Below are 11,121 nucleotides of genomic sequence, written 5' to 3' on the forward strand. Positions count from 1 at the left end.
ATAAAATGCATTTTTATATAATATCAGTATCACCATAGTAATCCACAGTGTCCACATAGTTTTTCTGCCCCACCCCCCTAGAGTGGGGTCCTAAGCTATAGCTTGTTTAGCTTATGCGTAAATCCGGCACTGGGCCAGGAGAAGGAAGGGCTACGCTGCCATCCTGATGCCATCTGACGGGAGGGCTGCAGGTGGCCACGGTTTTACGCGCCGCGCAAATCCCTCGTTTCTGGCCTCTTGCTTCATTTCGTGGGGCGACTGTGAGCTCCGGGATGTGCTACGAGCGAGGGGGAAATTCGATCTCTCTCTCTCCACCGCGTGCCTAATTTTAGGAGACCCCGCCGCGTCTCCAAATGCAGCCAAACAAACCGGCTGGCGTGTGAAGCGCAGCCGGGCCGTCGGCTGTCTGCGCGCTCCGAAGCTGCGCGCCGCCTGCAGCCGCCGGGGAGTGTCTTGTTTTGATGCTCGCGATGCGCCTCCTCGCTGCCGGGCGAGGCTGCCGTCATATTTCGGGCATAGCATGCATTGCTGGCATTCCAGGGCGCAGCGCTGCGCTCGCCGCGCCCGCCCAGGACAGCCTTCGGAGGCTGGAGGGAGCTCTGCTCGGGGCTGCGCGCGGGGGCCGAATCGCGGAGGGTCTCTGGGCAGGAGGCTGACGCCGGGTAAGTGGCGGGGGGGGGGGGATCCTGGAGTCCTGAGCCCGGGGGGGGGAGGACGGGAGGAGGCGGCCCTTGCCTGGCTCAGCTGCTGCCCTTGTGCGCCGAGCGTTGACTAAGAAGCGCAGCAAAAGGGAAGCGTCACGAGTCTCGCAGGTGGAGGCGCGCACCTTCCCACAGGATCGCGATTGGCTGAGCCTTTGCCAGGGATATTTCTGGCAAGGGCCCTTTACGGATCTGTATGTAGGGGAGAGGGCGCGGCCATGTTTCTCTTCTCCACCCCAACCCGCCCCAATTAAAAACCGAGGCTACATGTGTCAGCCTTCCAATAATTAAATGGTTTTTTAATCTTTAAAAAGTCAGCAGAATGGCGGAGAAAGTAGCGTAGTGTTTCAGGGAGGGCAGGTAGGTGGGAGCTGTTTATCTTTCTGTCTGTCTATCTATCTCCCGTTTTTTTCTCCAAGGAGGAGCTCATGGTGGTGTACATGGTTCTCTCTCTCTCTCTCTCTCTCTCTCTTTCTCTTTCTCTTTCTTTCTTTCATAGTTGGAAGGGTCTCCCAAAGGTCCTCTAGTCCACCCCCCTGCAGTGCAGAAATATCAACTAAAGCAGGGATGTCCAATCCTAAATTCCTAAAAAAAGCTCAACAACTTTTGTCAATCCAATGGGTAGATCACTAGTGGCAGTTTTGTTATAGTGGGAGTCGATCATAGTCTCTTGTAAGCTGGACATCTAAAGCATTCCTGACAAGTGGCCCTACAACCTCTGCTTAAAGACCTCCAGGGAAGGAGGGTCCACAACTTCCCAAGGGAGTCTATTCTGCTGCAAAGTAGGTTAGCTGAGAGGTGGTGACTAGCCAAGGTCACCCAGTGAGCTTCATAGGTGAGTGGGGATTTGAACTCTCTCCCTGGTGCGACACTCACCACTGATCAGTGCACAAGCCTCCTATGGCAAAGGAGATCCACGCCAGGCATGTGCCGCCTAGTAATCCTGGCAGCCGGTGCGTCCAAAGGAAGGTTTGCCATTTTCACAGGCGCTGAATATTGCTGCCTGAGCGCTGGGGGAACCTGTTAGGCCAACAATGGGATTAAGGTTGTGTCACCCGAGGAGAAGTGTGGGCGATGAGCAATAAGCACATGCACATTTGTTACCAAACAGACTTTCATGTGTGATGGATTTATCAGCGGCTATGGAGCCTCTGTGTTCAGGGGCAGTCTACCTGAAGCCAGGAGCAGACTGGTAGATTTCTGAGTTTCTGGAATCCGGCAAGGAAGGGCCTCAGCTCTGTGGAAGGACCTCCTCTTGGCAGACAGAAGCTCCCAGCTTCCACCTCCAGCATCTTGAGGCAGCCCCTGGAAAGGACCACATGTGTCTGAGTCCTCCATGTGACTCAGCAGAACCAGTTACAGGGAGTCGGCAGGAGGAAGTGACTCAGGCCAGAGCTGGGATTGACTCAGGATGGTTTAGCCCTGGAGCAGGTGAGGTCAGTACTGAGAGTGTGTTTCTGAGCAGGTGCAGAGTGCCACCTCCTCACCAGTCTTCTGGCATGCAAGCCTGACCAGGTCTGCATGGGAAAGTCAAGGTGTGGGGTGAGTAGACCCCAGGGCCGGATTTAGGTTAGATGAGACCCTCAGCTCCTGAAGGTAATGGGGCCCTTTCTATGTCCAGCTGTCCTTTGTCAACAACAAATTGTTGCTGTTTTTTGTGTTGAATACAGTGGACACTCCGGATATAAATTTAATTTGTTCCGGGGGTCCATGCGCACCCCGAAATTTCATAAGAAGAGGTCTGCTTCTGTGCACATGCGCGGCATGATAGAGCGCTTCTGCGCATGTGCACACAGCGAAACCCGGAAGTATACACTTCCGAGTTTGCCATGTTCGCAACCTGAAAGTTATGTTACCTGAAGGTAACATAAGCCGAAGGTCCACTGTATATGCTATATGGTAATTTATGGACATAATGGGTATCTAACCATTTGCACATAACAAAATATGTATTTTATCAAAGTAATTGTTGAACTGAAATACAATTAAGAAGTATATTAATAGTGAAATACAATTAAGAAGAAGTATATTAATAGTGAAATAATTATTAAGCTCTAACTGTATGTAGGTTTTATTTTATTTGTTTTTTATCTTATATTTTGGAAATGTACATCCAGGTTTTTTTCCTTCAAAATTTTTTGGGGGCCCCCAAGAGAGTGGGGCCTAAGCTAGAGCTTGTGTAGCTTATACGTAAATCTGGCACTGGTAAAGCCAGAGGGACAGGGCAGAGGCCTTGTGCCTCTTGCACATTACCTCTTGCCCACAACTGGATTCCAGTGGCCAGAAAGGAGATTCCGACTAAATTTCAGGAATAACTTTTGGGCAGGTGAGAGCTGTGGATTCCCTCGGGAGGTGGTGGACTCCCCTTCACTGGTTGGATGGCCGTCTGCCATGGATGCTGTAGCTGAGATTCCTGCACTGCAGGGGGTTGGACTAGAGGACCTCTGGGGTTCCCTTCCAACTACAGTTCTAGAATTCTATGAAACGTCTTCCAGTTTTTGTCAGAGAGATGCAGATGGCCCTTCTGGCTGGCTGATCTTTGCATGGCTCCTGCTGGTCCGGCGGGTCCAGCCAGCCAGGATCACATGTGGCTGCACGTGGCTGAGAGAGGAGAGACTGACTGGCTGCCAGGCCTGGGAAGGCGGCCTGCTTTCACACTGGCCCAGTTCCTCTCCTGTGCTTCTTCTGCCTGAGCTGCTCAGCTGAGTCAGAGCTTTGCAGATGTGTATCAGCTGGAGCTGGGTGGAGAGCTAGAGGCGGAAAAATGGGATGCCATGGCAACGCCTTGCTCCCCACTCGCCCCCTCCAGTGGCAAAGCCATGGAAATGAGGCTCCCATCCTTATCCACCAGCTTCTGGCTGCTTCTACAGAGGTTGGTTTGCCTTTTGGAAACTACATAACCCAGCATGCAACGGGGCTCACGCATGAGCAGGGAGCGTTGTTTTGATTCCTCCAAAGCACTGCATGCTGGGCAATGTAGTTTCATCCAGCCAGGGCACCCTCCCCGTCTCAAGGAAGGGAGGCTCCCAGGCTGAGTAGGCCCAGCACTTAACTGGAGGACGGAGGGAAAGAGCAAAGAGAATGAACTGAGGCAGGGAACTTTTGTCAGCCCAAAGGCTGCAATTCCCCCCTGGGCACCTTGGGGGTCAAGGGCAGAGGCAGAACTGGATGTGATATTTTTCTATCTATCGTCTATCTCTCTCATAAAATTTATACACAGCTTGATTGTAAAAAAACAAACAAACCCTCAAAACAAACCCAAAGCCAGTTGCAAAAAAATAAAACAAGAAAATGAGGGGAAACGTACAACAGTGTTTTAAGAAATACAATACGAAGCACTCAAGGAAACTGCAGAGGACAGCCAGTGTGAGGCCCTTGGGATGCCTGAGATTCATCACCAGCCCTAAACTAGACCCTCTGCCTAACTGCTTCCCCCCCAAATCTTCATTACTGTTTGATCCTGACCAGAACAGGAAAGGCGAAACAAGCTGGTCATTGTCTGAGCCAATTTGGAAAGGATGCAAACTGGCAGGGCAGCGTGGGGTGAGGTGAGGTCAGGAAACAAGAACTCCTGAAGCCCTGCTTATAATGACGCCTTGTTCAGGGCCTGCTCCCTCTAGATTCCCGTTCACCCAAATTGTGAGTGAGTCAAGCCTTCCTCCCCTTGTTTTACTCCACTGCTTTGGGATGTTTAATGGGCCAGAAAAAGTGGTCCTTATAGACAGAGCTGTTCCAGTTCCTTGGCCGCGCATAACAGGCTATTCTGAGATGCAGAAGAGCTGCAAACCCACCATTATCTCTCTGTCCCTCCCAGGCACACCAGCTCCCAGCCCCCCCCCCACATCATCGGCAACAGACACTCGCCACACCCTCCAAGGCTCCTTTCCTCTTGGACTTCATCCTTCCGCTCACCCTTTCCCAGCCTGCCTCGCAGACACCTGCCCCCTTTAGCTTGAAGGGGGTGTAATAAACAAAAATCTGCCCTTATTCCCTTATGGGGGACACAAGAGCCCTTTGTAGGTTCTCCATCGGTCGGAGAAAAGAACAGAGGCCAACCAGAGAATATTGAGAAGCAAAGCAGCTCATAAGCCTGATATTTAGTGATCTGTTGCAACAGGGTGCTCCCCTCACACGCAGAAAAGGAGGAGGACCCCAAACAAAGGTGTGCCCACCCTTATATAGACATTTTAAATTCCCTGCCTTGGAGTCCAAGACCACCCCCAGAAACAACATACCTATATCACTGAAAGGGCTGTCTACAGCAGAAATCTGAGCGTGTTGTTTGCTAGAAATATGAGTGCTTTGTTTACCTCCTGTCTGGCAGGTTACCTGTTAATGCTCACTTGATTGGATACCCTGGGGAGCCTGGCCAGTCTTTTGTAATGATAAATACTTAGTTCCTGAGCCAGGTCAGGCTCACCCTATTCATACACAGACACACCCTTAAGACAGGATTTTTGAAGGAAAAGACAATGGGGAGGCTTTTCCATTTTCCTTGACCTTGCAGAGAAAACATTGGGTCAGTTTGGGAGTCAAAATGGTTGCTGGGCTGTTTTCCTGTGCTGCTTCAGACATGTGGGTTATATATTTATGTATGTTTTTGCTTGGTACATTTAGGAACATTTATTATATATATAAGACCTTAATTCTTTTATTTCAGGGGGCACGGTGGTGTGAGAACTTTCTGGCAGTAAGAGATGTTCACAGCAGAATGGGCTCCCTTGGAAGGTGGTGGACTCGCCTTGCTTGGAGGCTTTTAAGCAGAGGTCGGGTGACTGTTTGCCCGAGAAAGCTTGAGTTTTCTGCACTGCAGGGGGTTGGACTAGAGGACCCTTGGGGTCCCTTCCAGCTCCACCATTCTAGGATTCCAGGAGTGGTGGGCCAGGACCCAGAAGAGACCAGAATTCAAACCCCATATTCAGCCATGAATCTCCCTTGGAAGCCACTCACATTGCCTCTCAGCCTAACCTACCTCACAGGGTTGTTGTGGGGATTAAAGAAGGAAGGGGAGAAAACCATATATGCCACCCCAAGCTCCTTGGAGAATAAGGTGAGGTGTGACTGTGCCCCTGAAGGACCAGGAGCGCAGTCTGGGAGACATTCTGGACTCGCAGCTATCCATGGAGGCGCAGGTTAACTCTGTGTCCAGGGCAGCTGTTTACCAGCTCCATCTGGTACGCAGAATGAGACCCTCCCTGCCCGCAGACTGTCTCACCAGAGTGGCGCATGCTGTGGTTATCTCCCGCTTGGACTACTACAATGCGCTCTACATGGGGCTCCCTTTGAAGGTGACCCAGAAACTACAACTAATCCAGAATGCAGCAGCTAGACTGGTGACTGGGAGTGGCTGCCGGGACCACATAACACTGGTCCTGAAAGACCTACACTGGCTCCCAGGACATTTCCGAGCACAATTCCAAGTGTTGGTGCTGACATTTAAAGCCCCAAACAGCCTCAACCCAGTATATCTGAAGGAGCGTCTCCACCCCCATCATCCAGTCCAGACACTGAGGTCCAGCTCTGAGGGCCTTCTGGCAGTTCCCTCCCTGTGAGAAGTGAAGTTACAGGGAACCAGGCAGAGGGCCTTTTTGGTGGTGGCACCCACCTTGTGGAATACCCTCCCACCAGATGCCAAAGAAATAAACTAACTGACTTTTAGAAGACATCTGAAGGCAGCCCTGTTTAGGGAAGCTTTTAACATTTGATGAATCCTTGTATTTTAATATTCTGCTGGAATCCGGTTAGCAAATGGAAAGGCCTTGGGCAAGAACACAGCAGTCTGGCTTGTGTGATGGTAACCTGGCAGGGTGATTGGGGGTGTGTGTGTGTGCAGGGTTTCCTTGGAATATCTGTGTGCCTTGAGAAGCAGTAGGAGCAGGGCCTGGGACCTCTCCAGATGCATCTGCCTGGCCAGGGCCAAGTCCAGCAGTCAGCGGATTTGGGGTATCTCTCTACCCAGTGCTGAGTACCTGAGAGACGACAGGGATTCTGTTAAGGTACCATCTGCCCGCCATCTGCTCCCAAAGGGATTCCCTACCTCAGCTCCCCAATACTTGTGGTCTGGAGGGGGTTCAGTCCTCTGGAGCCTTCAGGGCACCCATGAACCTGTCTCAGATAATGATTCCATCCAACACATGCAGCGGGACATGTTTTGGCCCTGGACTTTAGGGGTCTTTATTATTACTATTATTAATTTAAATACATTTTAAATGAAAGATTTCCCATAAGTAACAAAAGCACATTCTGCATCTCTGTTTTCAAATCATAGAGTCCTTCATAAAGGTCAGTTACTGTCTGTTTGAGACATTTTTGTTATAGGCAATGTGGGGTTGTGGGGAAAAGAGAGGTGAGGAGGAGGGAGGAAATAGAGAAAGAGAAAAAGAAAAAGAAAGAAGGAAAAGAAAAAAGGGGGTGATTTCTCCAGATTGCTTTTGATTTGGTGGGGGGGCTGTTTAAATGACTGCTGTGATTTTTGTTGTTCCTACTTGTTATGGCACAAGTGTTTTATTGCGATATTGCGTATGCCTTTAGCAGATTTTATCAGACATGATATGACGGCTTGCACCAATACTTTATCTTGAGAAGCTGCTAACATATTTATTAAATAACAATTAAGTTAGAAGATACCTTGGTCGAATAATAAACACAATGGCTTCGAATTCTGAATAGAAGCTCTTAGGAAATCGTTTTCTGAGGGGGTTAAACCATGTTAATGATTCTTTGTGGACAAGAAGCAACACTTTGGAACAGAGAAATTAGTTGAGGAATTTCAGCGGAAAGGAATCCCGCCTGTTTGAAAGGGTTCAGGAGGTGAAGGCCTCATCTCAGCCCCCGGGTCAAGAGAGTGTGCCTTCCTGGAAGAGTTGCAGGGTGAGGAGGAAAGGGAGATATTGCACCTTGGGTAACTTGGAGCTCCCCCCTCTTTGATGCACTATTATGGAAAAGAAGAGCGTGGTGCTTTGGGCTTTGCAAAGGGAGTTTGTTCCAGCCAAGCTCTGGCACAGGCAGGCCTTCTCTTCTCCCTTGGCGCCTCCAGGAATCAGGTGGAGCCACTTGCAGGTGGGCAAAAGATAGATGGAGGGGCCCAGGCCAAGGGCTGGAAGCCAGAGCCTGGAGCCAAGATGAGTCTGTGCACACCAGCCGTGTCTCTCTCTTGGGCCATGGAGATCTCTGGCTTGGTGGCCACACAGCACTGGGGAGAATGCACAGGAGCACTAGCCCAGCCCTTGCTCCGCCAGGGAAATTGTCTTGCCAAAGGTGGTGCTTTGCCAGCCGGTGGATTCAGCCCAAGCCTGCAGAGCAGATCTGCCCTGGCCCTTTCCCCTGGGATCGTGACCCAAGCTGTGTCTGTGCCAGGCCCCTCCTTGGAGCTTTTATTTGCACGGACACTGGACCTTTTCATTCAGCAGCCCAGGCTTTGCTCCCTTGGTGGCCAGCCGCTCGCTCTCCACCTCCCCAGCAGAGGCTCTGCAGGCTGCATAGGGGAGGCACCGAAGAGAAGAGGAAAGCTGGCTGAAGAACCGTGCATAGCACCTCCCTTGGTTATATCTGGTCTGCTCCTCTGAACCAAGCAGAACACGCCCCCCTCATTCACCCCCAAGGTGCTTCTGGGGGTCAGGCAGGTGGCATCTGGAGGCTCGTGTGAGGCATGGACTGAGGGCTCCCTCAGGGGCTGCTACCTGCAAGCAGGAGAGCAGGAGTGATGGGTGGCACCTGGAAAGCAGGTGCTGCCTTCTGTCACTTATACCCTAAAGGACATTCTTAGTGTGTGCGGGCATTTATATTTGAAGCAAGGAGAGACGCCCATCTCTGGGGCATTCCTGGTCAAGTTTTCCTCTTTCCTGGCAGCTGCCTCTGTCTCTTCCTTTGCGTTTGCTGTGTTGCTCTTCCTCTGAGGAGGTGGCATCTTCAAGGCCCTTGAAGGTTTCACAAACAACATGCCACACGAGGAGAATCGGTGCCTGCTGCTTCTGCTGCCTGCTTGATATCAACTGTCTGGTAGGCAGACTGAAAAACTAGGTAAGGATCTCAGCTGGTCTGCAGGTTGCAAAGCCCCCATGTGTAAAAGAGGACCTCTCTGTGTCAGGAGGAGCTGTTTTCTCACGGTGATTTACTCAGGAGGAGCTACTAGTCATCTCCATTCTCGGAGCCTGCTTGCCTCTGAATGCCTGCTGACGCAAGAGGGCAGAGGACTATTGTTTTGCTCCTGTTCCGCCTGTAGGATGCCCAGGACGGGCGACTGGTTGGCCGTGGCCAGATCAAGATGCCAGACCAGATGAGCATCTTTAGCTTGATCCACCTGCTGCTGCAGAGCTCTGCTCACCTCCTTACTGTTTTGTTGGTATTTTGTGAGGTTTCGGTGCTTTGTTGCTCGTTTCCTTGGCGACAACTCCCCTGGATCGTAGAATTCATTACAAGAATCTTAGGACTCAGCCAGTACTTGTCGCGCACGTGAGCAAACTCTTGCTTGTCGTTTGTGCAGCCTTGATAGTGTTTGGCATCTCCGACACGGGAGGTGGCTCACTCTTCTTCCTATTGGAAGAGAGAGCCTCTGTGGTTGCCAGAGAATGCAGGCGGGCAGAGGACCCCTGTGCCCAAATCTTGCTTGTGGGCTTCTCTTTGTGGAATCTGGTTGCCCACTGTGAGGCGAGGGTGAGGGGCCATTGGCCTGATCTGCACATTTCAGCGTCGTGGACCCAGATTCCCAAGATCCACTCCCAGCTCTTCATCCCCTGAACCACACCGGATCTCAGCACATCACACTCCGGAAGGCTGTGTGCCATGATCAGCGACGGCTGCTCCATTAGGCACTGCCCCACCGCCCTTAGCCAGCCCCACCCCCATCCTGCCCTCTTCCTTACGGCCAGCCAGCGAGGGCCCACCAGCTTCCTCCCGAATTCCAGGGTTGCCCTTGTGCAACTTAGCAGGGAAGAGGACGATAGGGGCAAAACTAGAATTAGTTGCCTCTGGGTGGCAGGGCTGGCCATAGGAGCCAACCCCGGGGGGGGCATGAGTGCTTGGGCACCCAGAAAAATAGAATTGTGGGGTCTGGGCAGCCACAAACTCAATGAAGAAAGCTGGCAGGTGGCAGCAGTAGTCAGCTCTGCCCTCCACAGTGGGGGTTGGGGGGTGGGGGCTCAGACACAGAGGCAGAATGTCTCTTTGCTGAGCCTGAGCCCCTCCCCACAGAAAAGGGTTCCTCGCTGGCTGCCCCAAGGATCCACAGGCAGGGATGTAGATATTGACTCCCCGCTGGTTCCTTATGCTGGTTCCTGATGTAGATTTTCACTCACTCGTGAGACATCGCATAGTTGTGCTCATTCATTTCAATGGGCCTACTCTGAGTCAAACTTACTTGAATGCCACCCTCTGGCTGCTCCCCCTGCTCTTGGCCTCCTTCCCTCCTTCCACCCTCCCAATGGGCACCAGCTAGCACAGGCCCCCACCCCTCCTCAAAAGTTCCGGTTTGCTCTCCCTCCTAGCAGCTCACTTGTTTCAGTGCTGCAGGCAGAGTTTTTGGCTGCCCCCTGGAAGCCTCCCCTCATGGCCCCTTCCAGCCCATCCCCTGTGCTTTTGTGGGGGGTTGCTGGGGGGTCTGCTTTGCAGTGTATAGGGAAGCTGTCATGTTTTTATATGTGTTGGAAGCTGTCCAGAGTGGCTGAGGCAACCCAGTCAGATGGGTGATAATAATGAAATAATTATTTTTATTATTATCTTCCTCCCACCCCACCCCCCAGTGAATGCAGGACTCTGCTGCGCCAGGGCATAAATAGGGCGTGCCACAGCAGGCTATTTTCATTCCCTGAAGGCAACAGACATTCACATGTGAGGGAGTGTTAAAAATAACCCCTGGAAGATCTGTTGCCACCCCTCCCCTCCCAAGGCCACCACTGCCCACAGCCCTGGGGCTGGAGAGAGTTTCCTGGGGCTCTTTCTCCTGAAGCCGACCCCTCCTGCTGCTCACCCCCACGTGCCCGCTTGCACAGTTACCCCCCCCCCAAGAGTCTGAGGAAGAGGCTGCTGGGGGAGCCCTGTGGGGAGTGGGTCAGGCACCTCCTGGGGCTGCCTGAGAGGCCTCTGGGTCTGTGTAGCCTGGGGGGGGGGAGCAGAGGGCCTTCTCGGTGGTGGCACCCTCCCTGTGGAACGTCCTCCCATCTGATGTCAAGGAAATAAACAACTATCTGACTTTTAGAAGACATCTGGAGGCAGCCCTGTTGAGGGAAGTTTTTAATGCTGGATGTTTTATCTTGTTTTTAGTATTCTGTTGGGAGCTGCCCAGAGTGGCTGGGGAATATTGTTGTTGTTGTTGCTGCAAGCAAGTGGCCCTGCTTGGTCCTTTCCAGCAGGGGGCCCCTCCTCTCGCGGTTCTTTATGCACCATCTATGAACATCAGGCCAGTCCTGCAGCTGGATCCCTGCAT

The 11,121-nt window shown here is 52.0% G+C and overlaps 1 protein-coding gene across 1 annotated transcript in view; it reads left to right on the forward strand.

The window, feature by feature from the left end:
• The window catches only part of RUSC2 (RUN and SH3 domain containing 2), a 51,307-nt gene continuing 40,186 nt past the window's right edge, over window positions 1–11,121 (forward strand). Inside the window, exon 1 of the mRNA XM_081881344.1 lies at window positions 1–662. The gene's annotated coding sequence lies outside the window, so the exon portion shown is untranslated. The remainder of the gene's footprint in view (window positions 663–11,121) is intronic.

The sequence above is a fragment of the Podarcis erhardii genome, assembly GCF_964252035.2.
Source record: "Podarcis erhardii genome assembly, chromosome: 11".
Classification (NCBI taxonomy): Eukaryota; Metazoa; Chordata; class Lepidosauria; order Squamata; family Lacertidae; genus Podarcis; species Podarcis erhardii.